We start from the raw sequence: 19,465 nt of genomic DNA on the forward strand, positions 1-19,465 counted from the left end.
ATAGCTTGCTTAGGTGTTCTTCCATACTTTTGGTTTTCATATTTAGGTCTGTGACTTACTTTGAGTTAGTTTTTCTGTATGGTGTGAGGTCAGGGGTTCAAATTAATCTCTTTCCGTGTATATATCCAATTTTCTCTCCACACCATTTACTGGAAAGATTATTCTTTTCTCATGAAATGCCATAGGAAATTTTGTCAAAAGTCAACCATAAATGCAAGTTTACATTTGAATTGTTAATACTGTTTGTTATATATATGTTTATCCTTATCTCTCTCTCTCTTTCTCTCTATCAATGTTTATTCTTTTTTTTTTTTTTTTTTTTTAAATTTTTTTTTTTCAACGTTTATTTATTTTTGGGACAGAGAGAGACAGAGCATGAACGGGGGAGGGGCAGAGAGAGAGGGAGACACAGAATCGGAAACAGGCTCCAGGCTCTGAGCCATCAGCCCAGAGCCCGACGCGGGGCTCGAACTCCCGGACCGCGAGATCGTGACCTGGCTGAAGTCGGACGCGTAACCGACTGCGCCACCCAGGCGCCCCCAATGTTTATTCTTATGTCAATACCATACAGTCTTGATTTATGTAACTTTATAATATGTTTTGAATTTGGGAACTTTAAGTTTGATTTCTTTTTAAAAAATGTTTTGCCTATTCTCTATCCTTTGCATTTCTATACAAATTTTAGCATGAGTTTGTAATTTGTCAATGTAGAGTCTGCTGGATCTTTGATAGGAATTGTATTTAAAGATCGATTTGGGGAGCATTTCCATCTTAAACAACACAAAAGTTTTTTTGCTATCTGGAAATTATTATTATGAGAACAATCATTAGGGGAGGTTTTTGAACACCACGTTGACTGATAAAGAACAGAATTAGCTACTGATAGCCCATATTATAGTGCACAATATTTAAAATTAATAAGGATTTATGGGAGCAAGGAAAGCCAGTCATTTGGAGTTATACAAGTAGGGTATACAAAATAGAAGACTTTACAGTTCATGTCTTTGGACGAGTAGGGTGTGAATCTAGGTATCGTACTGCAGGACTGCTTCCTATATTCCACTGCTGTGAAAAAGACAAAAGTTGTTAGGGTCAGGGTTCAAATAAACAAATAAATCCAAACAAACCTACAAAATCTAAACCATCCTTTTCAGGAAGTAGGTTTCAGTCACAAACACTCAGAGTTATTCCCTAAATGTAAACTTATATCCAAAATATTGTATGTTTATTTAAACAGAGCCAAGATTTCCAGTATACGGCCTTTTATTAAAACCAAAGCAGTATGCTTTCTCTGATAATCTGAGTGTAGACAGATGTCTTCCAGCTATAGGAATCATGAGTCAGAAAATGTTAGGATAATAAAGGCCCTTAGATAATGTATTTGTCATTAATTTAATAATGATATAAAAAAGCCTAGGAAAAGATAGAAATACTATATTTAGTTAATTCCAATGGATAATTTTTCACATTTTAGCAGCTGTCACATAGGGGTGTATCAGAAAACTGACAGCATCTTAGAATTGATGAAATTTAATATGAAAGCAAATGTGGACTTGGGGTCATTTTAGGAAGTGAACATTTATGAATGTCTAGTTGCAGCAGTTTTCCAGAAGAAAAACTGGCTCATGAAATAAAAGGTAGTGATATCCAAATAGTTATATTTAAATCTTTGCTGTTGAATAATAATGTAGGGAGATGTACATAGGAAATCTTTACGGTGTTTTTTTAATGTGCTTAAATTTCCTCTGCTTAATTTGACTATGTATCAGGATTAAACCAAATTTTCATCCATGTAAACCTTAAATCTTAGCTTTAAGGAATACAATGATGGCCCAAGAATTCTGGTGGAATAGATGCTTTGGAGTGGCCAGTGGAAAATGGACAAGACATATTTACAAATACCACTTGAAATCTGGGTCCAAATTTAAGCTGGTAGAATGGTAAATTAAAGAAATGTGTTTGCCTACTAATTTAATTCCCATGATTGCTTATTTTGCATTTTCAGTTCTTTCTCCTTGTCAGGCGTCATGAGTTTACATAATCTGTGTGAATTGACACAACCTTCCTTGGAGGGAGGGAGAGTCATGAAGGGGGTCAGTGGCTGGAAAGATGAAAGAGGAGAAGCAAACCCACCAGTGCATATTTAGAGTGTGTTTTAAGCTTAAGAATGTGGAAACCCGTTATTTCTATTTGAAATGCTTTTGGAATAACATGCTAAAGCATCCCCGGGGACAGTCCAGCGCTGCACATTAATATGGTTTAAGAGAGCTCCAAAGTATTTGCCTATAGTTAGCTCAGTTGTAGTATTTTAGTAAGTGTTCTAATAACTTGGCTGCTCTTGCCCTTGGCTGTGGAGTCTCCACAAGTGTACAGTGTCCAATTTTTGGGTGCGTGGTCACATGGTCTTACGTGTTTTGAACCTATTAATAACTCACCATAGGCTTGTAAGAGAATACATCAGACTCTATATTGGAACTGCATAATCAACTGTCTGCTTAATCCTTCTCTCATTTCTTTCCATTACCTATTCGTCCAGAGGATACACATTCAATTCTGTTCAGTGCTTATATACCCTCCTACTCCTGTAATTCTGAAATGGATTTTATAATAAATTGATCTTGGAGACTTCAAAAGTATACAATGTAAGTGGAAGAGAAAACAATGGAAGACCACCAGAGTGTTGTAAATGGTTTTTACTGTGATAATAACATAGGTTTTTATAGTACTTTACAGTTTATAAACTGTATTTACAAAATTGGGTTTTTTTAATTTATTTTGAGAGAAAGAGAGAGCATGCATGCGTGCAGGCAGGGGAGGTGCAAAGGGAGAGAGAATCCCAAGCACGCTCCAGTGAGGAGCCCAGTGTGGGACTCAATCTCACTAACTGAACCCTGAGATCACAACCTGAACCAAAATCAAGAGTTGGATGCTTAACTGACTATGCCACCCAGGCGCCCCTACAAAATCTTTTGATTGTGGTATGTGTACACATTTTTAGAAAAGAAGTAACCTGCTAAAACAAATGCATAGGTGTGAATAGCTTTTTGTGCTAGGGCAGTGGTATATAAGAAACATATCCGTGAGAAATGGAAGACGTACTGGACTTTTCCACTAATCCTACCTACAAGGGCAGTAAACAAGTGTTGCCTCCGTCTTTTTTTTTTTTTTTATCAAATCAATCAAGAAAAATCAGTGAATAGAATTCTGTTTGCATCAATTTTTAGAAAGAAAGACCTGAGGCCCAGTATATCATAGCTGTACTTACTGAACACTACTATATGCTATACTCATAAGCATCCTGCCATAGGTATGGCTGATTTCACAGAAACCCACTGAGATACATACTCTCACGTGATTTTATAGATAAGGGTGCTGAAGCTCATGGATATTGTGTAAATCATGCACATCAGGCAGCTGGTAAGGCTGGGAGGTGAAATTCAAAGTCACATCTCTTTGTGTTTGTGTGTGTGTGTGTGTGTGATGAAATTATTTTGTAGCTTCTGTTTTATTTATCAGAGGCATGTAACATTCACATTGTTTTAATTCTTTGATCCAAGGTATAGGGTGGAGATTGACATGGAGGAGATATAAAAATAGAATTTGATGTGGTAGAAATGACTGATTTTTATTTTTATTATTAAAAAAATTTTTTTAATGTTTATTTATTTTTGAGAAGAGGGAAACAGAGCATGAAGTGGGGGAGGAGAGAGAAAGAGGGAGACACAGAATCTGAAACAGGCCCCAGGCTCTGAGCTGTCAGCACAGAGCCTGATGCGGGGCTCGAACTCACGGACCTGAGCTGAAGTGGGATGCTTAACTGACTGAGCCACCCAGGCGCCCCTATTTTTATTATTTTTTAAAAATTATTATTATTTTTTTTAATTTTTTTTTTCAACGTTTATTTATGTTTGGGACAGAGAGAGACAGAGCACGAACGGGGGAGGGGCAGAGAGAGAGGGAGACACAGAATCTGAAACAGGCTCCAGGCTCTGAGCCATCAGCCCAGAGCCTGACGCGGGGCTCGAACTCCCGGACCGCGAGACCGTGACCTGGCTGAAGTCGGACGCTTAACCGACTGTGCCACCCAGGCGCCCCTAAAAATTATTTTTAGAGAGAGAGAGTGTGTAAGCAGGGGAGAGGGGCAGAGGGAGAGAAAGAGAAAATCTCGAGCAGGCTCTGTGCTCAGTGCAGAGACCAACGTAGGGCTTGGTCTCACGACCCTGGCATCATGACCTGAGCTGATATCAAGAGTCAAACGCTCAACCCACCTGAGGCACTCTGGTGCCCCACAAATTACTGATTTTTAATGCAACCTGTCTTTCCTTTCTCCTAGTTGCTCTCTTACAGTAGTATTCTTAAAAAAACTAAAGCAAGAAATTAGCACACAGTAGAGGGATTTTCTTTAAAATATGCCTGACAGAGTCCAATACCATAAATACTCCTGGAAGCAAAGAATTCATTAATTTCACTTGCCAGTTTCATTGTTGGAAAATGCAGTTGGAAAACCCTGGCATATCTTGGAAATAATCTTGGTTTTGTTCTTTGGAATACACAGAATGCTGTATCTCTCTTGTGACAGTTGGCAATGACCGTGACAATAGCTACAAATCGAATGATAATTTATGAATCAGTTGGATTTGGGGCCCTCTACCTTGAGGTGTCTAATAGTTACATGATTCATATTTACAGTAATTCTATCAGGAAGGTGTTACTACACCCATTTTGTTGATCAAGAAGTTGTGTAATATCCCTGAGGTCGTCAAGGAAGCAAGCTTGGAATCAAATCCAGGTCTGCCTGATTTGAAAGCTAATACTCTTCATGTAAGTGGTTTGAAGACTGAGCTGTGCAGAACTCTAAAGTTTTGAAGTGCCATTTCAGAAATGGCCATGTTTCAGGTTTTGGAGTGAAGGGAAATGAAGGGAGTGTGAAGCTAGAAGGTGAGCTCCAGGCTCTTCTAACTTGGGTGTCGTCTGCTCCATTGTTCTCTGTTTAATAGCATGTCATTTTCAAAGAATATTTGGTTTGAAAGGTGTCCCAGGTGGAATAAAAAAGTTTTATTGGAACGCCCGGAACTTTGACTTCCAGCCATCATGAAATGGGAACTACAACATCAGGCAAACTATGTGAAATAATGGTTTTTCAGGCATTGGACAAAGGGTAGCGTGTGGCAGTAATCCCTGAGAGAAAAGAAACCAATGAGCAATCTGTGTGTATGTCCCAGTTTGCAGCCTGAGAGAGGAAAAAATAGAGCCCAGTATTCTTACTGAATTAAAGAGACAAGGTTGGGATTTGAGAGAGGCTGAGGAAACCAGAATTTGCTGAAGTACCAGAGAGGGAGCAGTGCATTTAGGGAGGCCTCATAATGTGCAGAAGGTTCTTCTGGAGTCTTTGGTTGTGGGACATTCTAGTCTCCCACCCCAGAACACACACTATTTTTCCAATGCACACAGGCTATATTTCAATGTAATACCTTATTCTTGGCCATAAAGTAATTCACTGTGAAGTTAAGGGCAGTGAAATAATGCAAAGTAAGTTTTCTTAGTCCAACAAAACTCAAACAGAAATCAGTAAGGGAAAGGTCTTTGAAAAATCCTCAAATATTTGGAAATGAAACAATACACTTTTAGGTAACATAGGGGTCAAGGAATAATTCACAAATTAGAAATTATTGGGAGGTGAATGAAAATGGAATACAACATATCATGATTTGTGGAATGCAGTGAAAGTGGTGCATAGAGGAAATATTTGCATCATGTACATAGAAAAAAATCTCAAATCAATGATCTAGGTATATTCTTGAAGAAATTAAAGGTGAAATAAGGTGAAATAAAAATAAGAGCTGATATCATTGAAGAAGAGACTGGAACAGTAAGAGGGAAAATTAATCAAATCAAAGTCGGTGCATTAAAAAAATAAAAATAATTGATAAACCCCTATTTGTCAAGGAAAAAAGATTGAAACACAAATTTTTCCAGGCGTCTGGGTGGTTCAGTCAGTTAAGTGTTCGACTCTTAATTTTGGCTCAGGTCACGATCTCAGGGTTTGTGAGTTCGAGCCCCACATCAGTCTCCATGCTGACAGCACGGAGCCTGCTTGGGATTCTCTCTCTCCTCCCCAGCTTGTGTTCTCATTCTCTCTCTCAAAAGAAATAAATAAACATAAAAAAAATACAAATTTTTCTTCCCAGAAGAAAGATTAGTAAATCTGAACAGCATTATTTCTAATGAGAAATTGAATTTGTAGTTAAAAACTCTACCGAGGCAAAATCGGCTCACCTCATGATTCCTATCCAACATTTAAGAGGCTTCAACCATCCAGACACCCTTTTTAGGAGTCAATTTGAATTTTCCCCTCGCCTTTTTTGCTTTTCTGTTCCCTGTACATGGAATGGAAGATACTACATGTGGAGTATTTTGTTCCCTTTTTTTCTCCAGATGACGAGAGTCTGGTAGCTCTTTAGGTTCTTAATCCCAAAGAGCACGAGGGATCCAAAAAAATTCCATCATATTGTACATATATTTGCAAATTTTTGGTTAAGTGCTGCCCTAAACACTTGTTTACATTGCAACAGAACTTGGGAGAACGGAGAACTATTCTTGGTGATACTCCATGACATCACTGTAATTGTCCAGTACTGTCTACATCATCCTCTCCCACTAATTACCAACCTTTTATTACGTTTCTGGAGGTCACACCATCACCATTTGCTGTGTACCCTGGCAAATTTTTCATCAGTTATTTTTGTGTTGAGATTTTCTAAATGAGTTTTTATAAAAACATTATCCTTTCAGGAAAATTCCATTCTTCCTTTATTAATTTTTTAATGTTTATTTATATTTGGGGCGGGAGGGGCAGAGAGAGAGGGAGATACAGAATCTGAAGCAGGTTCCAAGCTCTGAGCTGTCAGCACGGAGCCCAAGGCAGGTGTCGAACTCAGGAGCAGTGAGATCATTCTTGAGCCAAAGTTGGATGCTTAACTGAGCCATCCAGCGTCCCAGAAAAATTCCATTCTTAGGATTTTCTTTTTTTTTTTTTTTTTTTTTTTTTAATTTTTTTTTTTTCAACGTTTATTTATTTTTGGGACAGAGAGAGACAGAGCATGAACGGGGGAGGGGCAGAGAGAGAGGGAGACACAGAATCAGAAACAGGCTCCAGGCTCCGAGCCATCAGCCCAGAGCCTGATGCGGGGTTCGAACTCCCGGACCGCGAGATCGTGACCTGGCTGAAGTCGGACGCTTAACCGACTGCGCCACCCAGGCGCCCCTCTTAGGATTTTCTTTGAGTGTGTACATAGGGCCATAGGTAAATAACATTTATGGTATTTTCATACACTTAGATTGGCTTATATAATATAAATGGGATTACATAGTCTATGTCTTCTCTAAATTTTTACTTATTAATTGAATGGTAAGAGATTTTTATTCAATTGGGATAGTAATATTTTATTAGTTATATACATCACAAATCTCTTCTTGAAGTTTATAGCATTGAGATCATTTCATGCCATGTATGTAAATCTTTTTTTAAACAACTATATAACATTCCATAATATGAGAGGCCAATTATTTTAACTGCTAATATAACTTCTTAGTTAAGAGCTCTATCATCTATTATCTTTTACTTTGGATAAGATATTTAATCCCTCTGACATTCTGCTTCATATTTAAAACAAGGAAACATACTTCCTATTTTATATGGTTGTATTTGAGATTAGAGAATCGTGCAAATAAATTACTTCCAGAGCAGGATTTTTCAACCTCACCACTAATGACATTTTGAGTAGGATTCTTGTTGTGGGGGGCTGTTTTGTGCATTGTAGGTTGCTTAATAGCATCTTTGGCCTCTACCCCCTAGATGCCCCGTCAGGAGAGGCAAAAATGTCTAGACATTGCCAGATTCTGCAATGTCCCTCCCTGGAGTGGGGGACACAAATACATCCACTGAGAAAATCACCGTTGTAGAGAAGTGGTATCAAGTCCGCTTCATGAAGCTGGACATATACACAGCAAAGTTCTCTGGAATGATCTCTGCATGGACTACTTTGTGGGTGGCCCTTGCTGCAATTGCGCCTGTTAGTGGACATTAAGAAAGCTTGCCAGGCTTTTATGTTGGTGCCATTTTTGCACTGACACAAATAACAATGATTTCACAATACCACAATCGGTTACATAGATCATTGTGTACCTATATGAGCATATCTACCAGAGATATTCCTAGAGATGTTATCTTTGAGGGGAGAGGCAACACAGGGCTTGCAGTATTGAAATGTTGATACATTCTGCTAAATCATCTTCCAAAAATGCTAGACCAGTTTACACTGTCATGTATTGTACCTAAAAACACCCTTTTTGCCTAAATGTCCATCAAGTGATGAATGGATAAAGAAATTGTGGTTTATATACACAATGGAGTACTATGTGGCAATGAGAAAGAACGAAATATGGCTATCCGTAGCAACGTGGATGGAACTGGAGAGTGTGATGCTAAGTGAAATAAGCCATACAGAGAAAGACAGATACCACATGTTTTCACTCTTAGGTGGATCCTGAGAAACTTAACAGAAGTCCATGGGGAGGGGAGGAAAAAAAAAAGAGGTTAGAGAGGGAGAGAGCCAAAGCATAAGAGACTCTTAAAAACTGAGAACAAACTGCGGGTTGATGGGGGGAGGGAGGTTGATGAGGTGATGGGCATTGAAGAGGGCATCTTTTGGAATGAGCACTGGGTGTCATATGGAAACTAATTTGACAATAAATTTCATATAATAAAAAAATAAAATAAATTCAAATAAAGTTAAATTGAGTAAAAAAAAAAAGAGCACCCTTTTCCTCATATCCTCATCCATAGTGAATATTAACATTCTCTTTATATGAAAGCATACTTTATGAATTTTTAATGTTTTTTTCCCTAACTTACCTTATGTGGTTTACATGCACATAATCATTGCCCATTAATCTTTTTGTCATTAAAAGCTACACCTAAGTCTCCAATTACACAACTATTCAAGGGAACAGAAAAGCGCAGAGATTAAATACAGCTAATACCCAGGTTTCATGAATGTTAAAATTTTGCCATTGTTGCCTAAGACTTTGGACATTTTTCATGTAGTATTGAACCCCTCATGGTACTCTTCCACAACCATTTTCTTTTCGAGGTCCTCAGATGTAACCACTGTTTTCAAATTTGTATACGTATTTTCCATCCATACTTTAATAATTGTATTAAGTAGGTATGCATCCATAAAAATGTATAATAGCATTGTTTTCTATTATAAAAATTTGCAAAAAATGGAATGATACTGCACACATCTTTCTAGAACTTAGGTTTTTATAATCGTACTTATACGTGTTTAATATACGTAGTAATACGTAAAAACACGTATTTATATCGTATTTTTGAGTTTTTTAATTTAATTTTTTAAAAATCTGGAATGCTTCATGAGTTTGCGTGTTAGCCTTGTGCCAGTCTTCTCTGTGTTGATCCAATTTTAGTGTGTATGCTGCTGAAGCGAGCACATCTTGTCCACCCTTTAAACTGTAATGTTTGTCTGTGTGGAGTATATTTTATCCATTCTCCAATTGATAAATATTCATTCGCCTCCCCCTCCCCTTTTGTTTTTATATTTTGGAGTTATAAGCACTATAATAATGATCATCTTTTCGTGAGTTTGGTGTGCAAATGTGTGAGAATTTCTCTTGAGTGTGTACCTATCAGTAATATGTTGGCTTAGAAGATACACATCTTCATGTTTATTATATATTATCAAATTGTTCTTCATGGTGATTATAATACTTCTTCCTCTTGCCAGCTGTGTATTTTCCCACATCCATAGCAGCAAACTCCTGGTATTGTCAGACTGTTATTTTTTCTTCTAATATTTACTCACATTTTGGTAATTGGTAGAACAAATAGAAAAATTTGTTTTTAAAAATGGGAAAACTAAGAAATGCTACAACCCACTTTTTTTAACTGGCACTTGCGAAAATTTTATACTTAATACACATAGAACAGTAATCAAGCTAGATCATAAGTGAGGCTGTTAAAGTCTTCTCAGCAAATTTCAAATAACTGAAAACTTAATTGATGTGTTCTCTGGCAGCAGTGGAATTAATGGAAATCAGATACAAAATAATACCTCAAAATTAGTATAAAGTTGTAAGTAAGACAGTACATTACCAAATAATGCATAGATCAAAGAAAAACTCACAAGGGAACTTAAAAAATATTTTGAAATGAATGAAAATGAGAATACCATATCAAAATATATGGGATACAGCTAGGTAGTACTTATGGGAAAAGTTCTATCATTAAATACTCATGTCAGGAAATAAGATAGGAAAAGAAGAGCAAATTAAACCCAAAATGCATAGAAGAAAGGAAATAATATATTTAAGAACAGAAATCATTGAAGTTAAATAAAGCAGAAAAAGTGGAGAAAAAATTTCTGGAAAGAACGATAAAATTGCTATCGATCAAAGTAAAAGAAAATGCAAATTATCAATATTAGGAATAAAAGGGAGACTCACAAAAGTTTCTTTGGAATTAAAATTATAATTATAATAAGGAAATATTATAAACCACTTCATGTCAAGAAAGTTTACAACATTACATGAAAGGGGCAAATCTTTGGAAGATATGTATTAACAAACTGACTTAAAAAACAATGCAGAACCAGGGTGCCTGGGTGGCTCAGTCAGTTGAGCGTCCAACTTTAGCTCAGGTCATGGTCTGTCAGTTCATGAGTTCAAGCCCCATATTGGGCTCTGGGCTGACAGCTTAGAGCCTGGAGCCTGCTTCAGATTCTGTGTCTCCCTCTTTCTCTGTCCCCTCCACCACTCACGCTCTGTCTCTGTCTCTCTCTCTCTCAAAAAAAAAAAATACTAAAAAAATTAAAAAACAAAACAGTGAAGAACCTCTGTGAGGCCCTAAATATAGTTTAATTGAACTTGTAGTTAAAATTTTTCCCACAAAGAAAATTCCAGGTCCAAAGGCCTTCATTAGTTAATGTCATCAACCATCTAAAGATGAAATACTACAGATTATTTCAAGTAATTTGAAGGGACACAGCGCTTACTGATACTTTTATGGGGCCAGCATTATCCGATATCAAAAACAGATAAAGATAATGTAAAGAAAAAAACCTACTGTGGAATCCAACAGAAACATAGACAGTAAAATTCTTACCAAATATGAACAGATCAAAGCCAGCAATATATGAAAGGATAATACGTCATGACCAGAAAGAGTTTATCCCAAGAATGCAAGGATAGCTTAACCTTAAAAATATCTATCAGTGTCATTCACTGCATGAAACAAATGAAAGAGAAAAACTATACAATAATGCCAGTAAATGCAGAAAAATAATTTCACAAAATTCAACATTAATTTATGGTAAAAGTGCTCAGCAAGCTAAGACTAAATTGTACCTACCGAAAGCACTTAATGCACATCTACAAAAAAAACCCAAAAAAACAAAACCCATGGTTGACATTATTTTTAAACATAGAAGACCATATATTATCAGCAATAACACAGGAATGCCCATTTTGACCGCTTCTTTTTAAGATTGCACTGGAGATCTTAACCAGTACTACAAGCAAAAGTAAATAAACTAAAAAATTAAAGACATGTGGATAGAACAGGAAAAGGTAGAATTGTCATTATTTGTAGACAATGTGATTCCATACATGGAAAATCTACGAAGCTGTGCAATACCTACTCAAACTAAAAAGTGAGTCTAGAAGGGTCACAAAATGTAATGCCAATTTACAATAAATGAGTGTGTGTGTGTGTGTGTGTGTGTGTGTGTGTGTGTGAGAGAGAGAGAGAGAGAGAGAGAGAGAGAGAGAGAGAGAGAGAAAGGGAAGGAGGGAGGGAGGAGGGAGGAAAGGAAGCAAGGAGGGAGAAGAAAATATCAGTTCTTTTCTCCTTTTCCTCTAGCATTGTCTTGCTCACCCCTGTCGGGTCCAAATATTATTTAGCTTACTACACATGCAACTTGAATGCGATAGTCTTTCCCATATAGTCATTACTGATCAGAATAAAGTTGAGGCAACTACAACTTCTTTCTTAGATGTCTATACAACCTCTGCTTGATCGTTTTCTTTTTTCAGAGGTATAGTTGGGCCCTGCCAACCTGCAGAGAAAAATTTGAGTCAGGACTTAACAAAGCTAGATGGTACTTTTTCAACGTACGATGTTATTTATTATATAAATAAAAGTGTATTTCAACAATAAAGTTAGTCTTACCATTTTAAAGCTCTATAAATAAAATTGCTTAAAAACTCACTCTGTAGTAGGTAAGTATTAAGTATTTCTATTTTATGGCCTTTGAGGTCTGCTTTTAAATTTACTAAAAGTCTGTCTTATAGTAACTGTGTGTGTGTATATATATATATATATGTACATATATATACAGTTTATAATAACATAGGACAGATCCAGCTCACCATCTTGCATAGTGTCTTGATCCAGTTGTAAATGGACAGATTTCTATTCAGGGATCATAATATATATATATATATATATATATATATATATATATATATGTTTGTGTGTGTGTGTGTGTGTGTGTGTATGTTTGTGTGTGTATATATATATATGATATATAAACATATATCATACAATTAGCATATATATTAACTAATATAACTGAATTTTAAAGTTTTGCATTTTTCTTCTTATGTATGTGGAATAATAAATACGTTTATCCTTTCTCTTGGTACTTGTACTGAATTCCAGACGTTTTCTAGATGAACTTATTCAGTTTGAAATAATTAATCTCAGTTTGTCTGCAAGGGTGGTCTGCGTTCTTACTAATTAAGAGTGTAATTCATTAAACCATGTGTCTTTAGCTCTTTAAAGCAATTTAATCTGACATATACTGAGTTAAAACTGTAATTCATATGTATTCTTTGGGTAGTTGTTGAATCAAACCTGAAGGGATTCATACCCATATATGGATTTGAAGTCTACATGTTGGATAAGTTGAATAAATAATAAGTCACAGATAAATTGCAAGACCAAAAGAAAGCATGAGGCAATGTTGTAACTCTGTATTGTGTGGGTGGTGTGATTTTCAGGCCTCTGGTTTTATTTACTTTCTGTTAGAGATCCTTTTAACAGGCCTAGCAAAGGAAATATACCAGGCTTTTATGTTGAATTGAAAATCGTAATTATCTAGAGATAAAGTACTTGAGACTCTGTAAGGTAGAGCACAGGAATAGTTCACTTTCTATAGAGATTTATAGTTGGGTGCAGTGCTTTCATGTATATCCTTTCATTTAATGGACAGGAAATGGTTATTTGTAAGATAGAAGAGAGTTGCTTCAATTTCACTCTTAATGTTGCCTTTGTCCTGGGTAAGCTTTATACAGACACTCACACCCATTTTTATCTGCCAGACATCAGCCCAGCAACTAAGGCTGAAAAGTGAACCAAGTTTGGCATGAGTGTTCTTTAAATCAATGAGTGGTGTTGAAGGAAGTTAATCCAGAGTATAGAATACATTAAAAAATGTTACAAAGCCTCCGTAGTAGTCCTTAGTAGTCCGTGAAGATCAGGCTCTTAATGTTACAATTGAGACTGTTTAGCTTCATTTCATAGTTTTGGTTTACTACCCAAATCGGTAGATAATAATTCTGATGTCATTATCACTTAAGGGGTAGCATGTATTGAGTGCCTATTATGAAAAGTCAAGTGCAATTTATACGCTTAATTAGAGCAATTGGTGGGTCTTCTCATCTGAAAACTTATTACCAGAAGAAAGAGAAAAGGTGGTGTGGCAGAAGGGAGAGGAAACTGCATCTTGAATTCTCTTTTCTGTACTGTTCCTTGGGTTCATCTCTCTCTGATTGGAAAGGTGTTAGTCTATAAGGTCCTGTTGGTAACCAAGGTGATCTTATCTCAATAGCATGTGGTGGGATGCTCAATGAAGTCACTGTGAAGAAGCCCATTTCCAAACCTACTGGCGTATGGCAGCTTCAGTTTTCAAACAGAACTGCAAGGCACTTAAGCTTTACTTTTTTTTTTTTTTTTTAATTCAATGATCTCAAAGCTTCCATTTTATCTTTTATGAGATTTTTTTCAGGACCATTGGCTCATAGTGCTCTGGGTGGATGAACAGTTCAGTTATAATTCCCTGAGACTGTTTTCATATCTTCTAGGAAGCATATTTTGAGTTATGCAGATGCCTTGGAAGCATCCACCTTCTGTGATGGGAGGCTCTGGTACTATTATTTAGAATAGTTCATAGTGTTTGTTTTGAACATTGCAGTTGGTGAGAATTTTTTACAGGTTAAATTGTTAATTTCTTAGGAGCCATGATCAACAGATCTCAGTACTTTTTCTCTAACAATGAGAAAAATAAGAAGCAGTGAAGTTATATTACTTGCTTAAGCTGACACAGGTTCCATCTGACGGAGCAGATACGGAGTTTGGCCTTTCAGTCCACATCTTCTGCTTTTTCCTTTACGATTAAGGTTTGTTCTAGATAGTTTGAATTATATAAAATTGTCAATACATGAATGTTTGATGTACAATGAAAAGCAATTTCATATGCTACAACTTAAAAAATATCCCAAACACCAAAAATCTCCATTTAGGAAAAGTTTATTTCACGTGCAGCTAAAACAGTAATTGTTTTGAAAGCCTAATACTTAATTTGCAGGGGAAAAAAAAACCTAAGTCATTACTAATTGCAATGGAATGCAAGAGCAAACACACTAGCTTATGGAGCTCCTCGGCTCCTTTACATTAAGGACTCAGGAGGCAGGCTGCGGTGTTTGAATCCAAACTCCCCTATTACAATCCTACTTTGTGACCTTACATAACCACTCAGTGCCTCTGTATCTTCACCTTTTTTCTTTAATGTTTATTTTTGAGACAGAGGGAGAGTGCAAGTAGGGGAGGGGCAGAGAGCAGAGAGAGGGATACAGAGGATCCAAAGTGGGCTCTGTGCTGACAGCAGTGAGCCCGATGTGGGGCTCAAACTCACGAACCATGAGATTACATGAGAATCTGAGCCAAAGTTGGGCGCATAATCGACTGAGCTACCCAGGCGCCCTGTATCTTCACTTTTTAAGATTCAGTAAGTTACTTGAATGCCTCACTGTAAGGGCTTTAAATGTGTTTATTAAGTGAGATGGAAATGAGGAATGGAAAATATTTTGGTCAATGCATTAAACAGTCATCTAGACTTTTTAAAATGCTACCTATTAGATATTTTTTAATTAATTAAATAAAGGAGGAATATTAAGTTAGGTTAACATAAGAAGTAGTATACCCATGTGCTATTTGTTATCAATTTGTTTAAACAGATCTGAAAGAAAACGTATACACCTACCCCTTGCATTCCAGGAAATGTCTGTTGGTTGATTGAGCAGTTAAATGAAGTTTCTCACTAACATTCTTCCCCCCAAATTCCTTTCAAATTTTTAGTGCTAAAGTGGCCTCTAGGATCTGATTTCCAAAAGGGCTCTGACACTTCCCCATTCAAGTACAAATAAATGACATAGTGACTTCCCATGGCCAAGTGATCAAAGTAACTATAATGTACACACCTGCGGAGATGATGGGTTGATTTGCTTGTTTTCCGGTAACCTTCAATTTCCTATATGGCCTTCAAAAATTTCAGAAGAATATGTAAGAAGCAGAAATGAAAAGAGAATGTGCATGGCTAGCCTGTTAGGGACTGTACTAAGTACTTTACAAGGTAAGAATAAATTCGTAATATTGAGTGAAAGGCACACAATTGAATGTGTGTGCTCAAATTTGTATGCTGAATGAAAGTGCTCAAATTCCTCTATTGAGTCTACCAAATAAAAATAATTATTTAAAATAATTTATTTCTGGTTTGTGAAAGATAAAATAAGTACTGGCCACCTGGAATTGAGGTCTCGGTAGGTAATGAGATAAGAAAATCCATAACCCTTCCAGTAAATCCGTGCATTCTGATGTGTCATTTCATCCCAGGTTACTGAGAGAATTCAGAGTCAACATTGAACCACTATGATTGTCTTTTAAAAACATGTATTTTATAACCATCTTATTCTTTTAGATTGACTCACATGGAGGTCATGCACGTTGTTGTCTAATTATGAGAAGCATTTTTTTTAAAACATTAAAAATTTTCTTTAATGTTTATTTATTTTTGAGAGAGAGAGACAGCATGAATAGGGAAGGAACAGAGAGAGAGGGAGACTCACAATCCAAAATAGGCTCCAGGCTCTGAGCTGTTAGCACAGAGCCTGACACGGGGCTTGAACCCACGAATCACAAGATCATGACCTGAGCCGAAGTCGGACGCTTAACCGACTGAGCCACCCAGGTGCCCCCACTTTTCTTAAAAAATTAAAAAAATTTTTCATGTTTATTTACTTTTGAGAGAGAAGCAAACAGAGCATGAGTGGGGGAGAAACAGAAGGAGAGGGAGAATCTAAAGCAGGCTCCAGACTCCGTGCTGTCAGCACGGAGCCCGATGAGAAGCAATTTCCACTGCCAGTCTTGAACTTGACCTCTCCCTTCTGCACATGTGCAGGTATTTCTTTTTGGTGAAACTCCCAAGACACTGAGTATGCACATTTTCATTTGAGAGATAGTGCAAAATTGCTCTCCCAAGGGTTCATAGCAACTAATCTACCACCAGTGCTGTTTCAGAGTACTTGTTATTCCAGTAACCTCTCAGCCCTTGATATGCTCTAGTTTTACATTTGACTGTCATGTAACAGTGCACTCATGCCTGTTCGTTGGAATTTTGAAAATTACTAACCATGGTTCCATACCTCTTTCTCTTTTTGTTTGTCTTCAGTGTAAAATATATATACCATTTACTCATTTAGATGTTAGGGTCTTTATGATTGTCATTTACAGAATCATTTTGATGCAGTCATATTTATTCCAAATGTTTTCTCAATCCAAAATGTTTTGCATTTTAAAGTTTTCTTTTCAGAGTTTTGGATAGCATTTGTTTTCTTTTAAATGAGATATTGTGCAGTAATTTTTAAAAGTAACTCATTCATTAATCATTTCAGATGTGGATATTTAGGTAGATTTCTAACTATTTAAATGAAGGTATCTTAAGAATACTAATTAATATAAAACAAGGAGCGCCTGGGTGGCTCAGTTGATTGAGCGTCTGACTTCATCTCAGGTCATGATCTCGCTGTTGGTGAGTTTGAGCCCTGTGTCGGGCTCTGTGCTGACAGCTCAGAGCCTGGAGCCTGCTTCAGATTCTCTGTCATCCTCTCTCTCTGCCCCTCTTCTGCTTGTTCTCTCCCTCTCTCTCTGTCAAAAATAAATAAACATTTAAAAAATAAAAAATAAAAAGAATACTAATATCAAACAAGAAAGAGATTTCTAGGAAACATTGTCATTCTGTCTTTGCCTTGGCCTATTCAGTAATTTTACTTCACAATTTGCAAGTGCTAAGAATCTTTAAGTACTTGCTTATTAACATTATCTTACTTTGCCCTCAGCAGCATTGGAAATAGCCACTCATGCTGTCTCTCCCTCTCAATACATGTTTTTATCACTTGCCATCCAGGACCCTATACCTCCCTGACTGTTCCTTCTTGGATTGCTTCATTGATCATCATTCTTCTCTGCATCTTCCTAACAGATATGACCTAGTGTTCAGTCATGGGTCTTCTTTTCTGGTCTGTGTGCACTTAATCCGGGATCTTACCCAGTCTCATAGCTTAAATGCCAACTATATGCCAGTGATTCCAAAATAGGTAATTCTAATTTAGACCTCTCTGTTGAGCTCCAAGTCCAGCTATGTACTTGATATTTCAACATGAGGTCTAGTAGATAATATCAAACTTAACATCTTCAAACTGAAGTGATCATCTCTTCCACTCCAACACCAAACTCTCCTCTTCTCACGTTATTCTTTTAAATCTTTTTTTAGTGTTTTATTTATTTTTTAAGAGAGAGACAGAGTGTGAGCAGGGAAGGGGCAGAGAGAGGTGGAGACAGAATGCAAAGCAGGCTCCGGGCTCTGAGCTGTCAGCACAGAGCCCGATGCTGGTCTAGAACCCACAAACTGCAAGATTATGACCTGAGCCCAAGTCGGACGCTTATCTGACTGAGCCACCCAGGTGCCCCTCCTCACATTATTTTTCATCCTATTGATGGTCATTTGGCAAAGGCCAAAAATCAGATTGTGGTCCTGAATTCCTTTCTTTCTTTCAGAGTGCACATTCAAACATTGTAAGCTCTTCCTTCTACTTGAGCTGCCAATAACCTCTCATCATGTCATGTCGCCTTTCTCAATCTGTAGTCTATCCTCAGTATAGCCACCAGAGTGAACCTTTTAAATAGGTCCAAGCTTGCTAATTGTGGTACTTGTAAAGACCATATATAGGTAGTGAAAATTTAAAATGTGAATGCAGGGTTGCCTGGGTGGCTCATTCGGTTAAGGGTCCAACTTTGGCTCAAGTCATGATGTCGTGATTCATAGGTTCGAGCCCCATGTCGGGCTCTGTGCTGATAGCTCACAGCCTGGAGCCTACTTCAGATTCTGTGTCTCCCTTCTCTGTCCTTCCCCCCACTCACTCTCTCCCTCTCTCCCTCTCTCAAAAAAATAAGCATTAAAAAAATAAAACAGGAATGCAAAAGATACACACATCTTCGGTGTAGTAGTTATCTCTTAGCAATAAGAGAAGGGATTTGGTTTTGGGAAGGTGTGTAGGTCCATTTCAACTGAATCAAGAAATTGTTATATTTTGGGGAGCCTGGATGGCTCAGTTGGTTAAGCATCCGACTTCGGCTCAGGTCATGATCTTGCGGTTTGTGGGTTTGAGCCCCGCGTCGGCTCTGTGCTGACAGCTCAGAGCCTGGAGCCTGTTTCGGGTTCTGGGTCTCCCTCTCTCTGCCCCTCCCTGACTCATTCTCTCTCTCTTTCTCTCTCTGTCTCAAAAATAAACATTAAAAAAAATAAATTGTTATATTAAAAAAAATTATCTGTAGTACATACGTGTTAACATTTGTTAAATACTGGGAATGGATTCCTGGGCACTCTATTATCCTATATATTTCTGAAAGTTTGAGGTATTTCATAGTAAAGAATGATTAATAATAAATAAAAAACGCCTCCCCTCTTGTTTTCCTAAACCAGTCCGTAGCAGGTTCTTAATGTGTTACTTTTCTTATAGTCTGTTATTTCAACTCATCCTATATGCTAGGCATTTTTTATTGAACATTCACTTCCGTACTTAAAAGTCATAGAAAATCAAACATAAGAATGACATTTGTAAACTAGAGAGCCTCCAAGTAAAATGAGAAGATCAAGACAGATTTCATATCACAGATGGTTATGGTAACTGGACACATAGAGGCCATGAGCGTATTTGTCATATATTTGAAAGGGGATAGATGCTTAAGGTGTAGAATCAGGACTCATGTTTTCTGAACCTTTTATGAAAATATTTCTGAGACTTACTCCTGTCCATTGGAGGCCTGGATTGC

The 19,465-nt window shown here is 37.1% G+C and overlaps 1 protein-coding gene and 1 pseudogene across 1 annotated transcript in view; one reads left to right on the forward strand and one right to left on the reverse strand.

The window, feature by feature from the left end:
* Nucleotides 1-19,465, forward strand: part of ADAMTS19 (ADAM metallopeptidase with thrombospondin type 1 motif 19) — a 245,646-nt gene that overhangs the window by 14,446 nt on the left and 211,735 nt on the right. The gene's annotated exons all lie outside the window — the stretch shown is intronic.
* On the reverse strand, nt 9,418-9,513 carry LOC125147390 (uncharacterized; annotated as a pseudogene).

This window comes from Prionailurus viverrinus, chromosome A1 (assembly GCF_022837055.1).
Source record: "Prionailurus viverrinus isolate Anna chromosome A1, UM_Priviv_1.0, whole genome shotgun sequence".
NCBI lineage: Eukaryota > Metazoa > Chordata > Mammalia > Carnivora > Felidae > Prionailurus > Prionailurus viverrinus.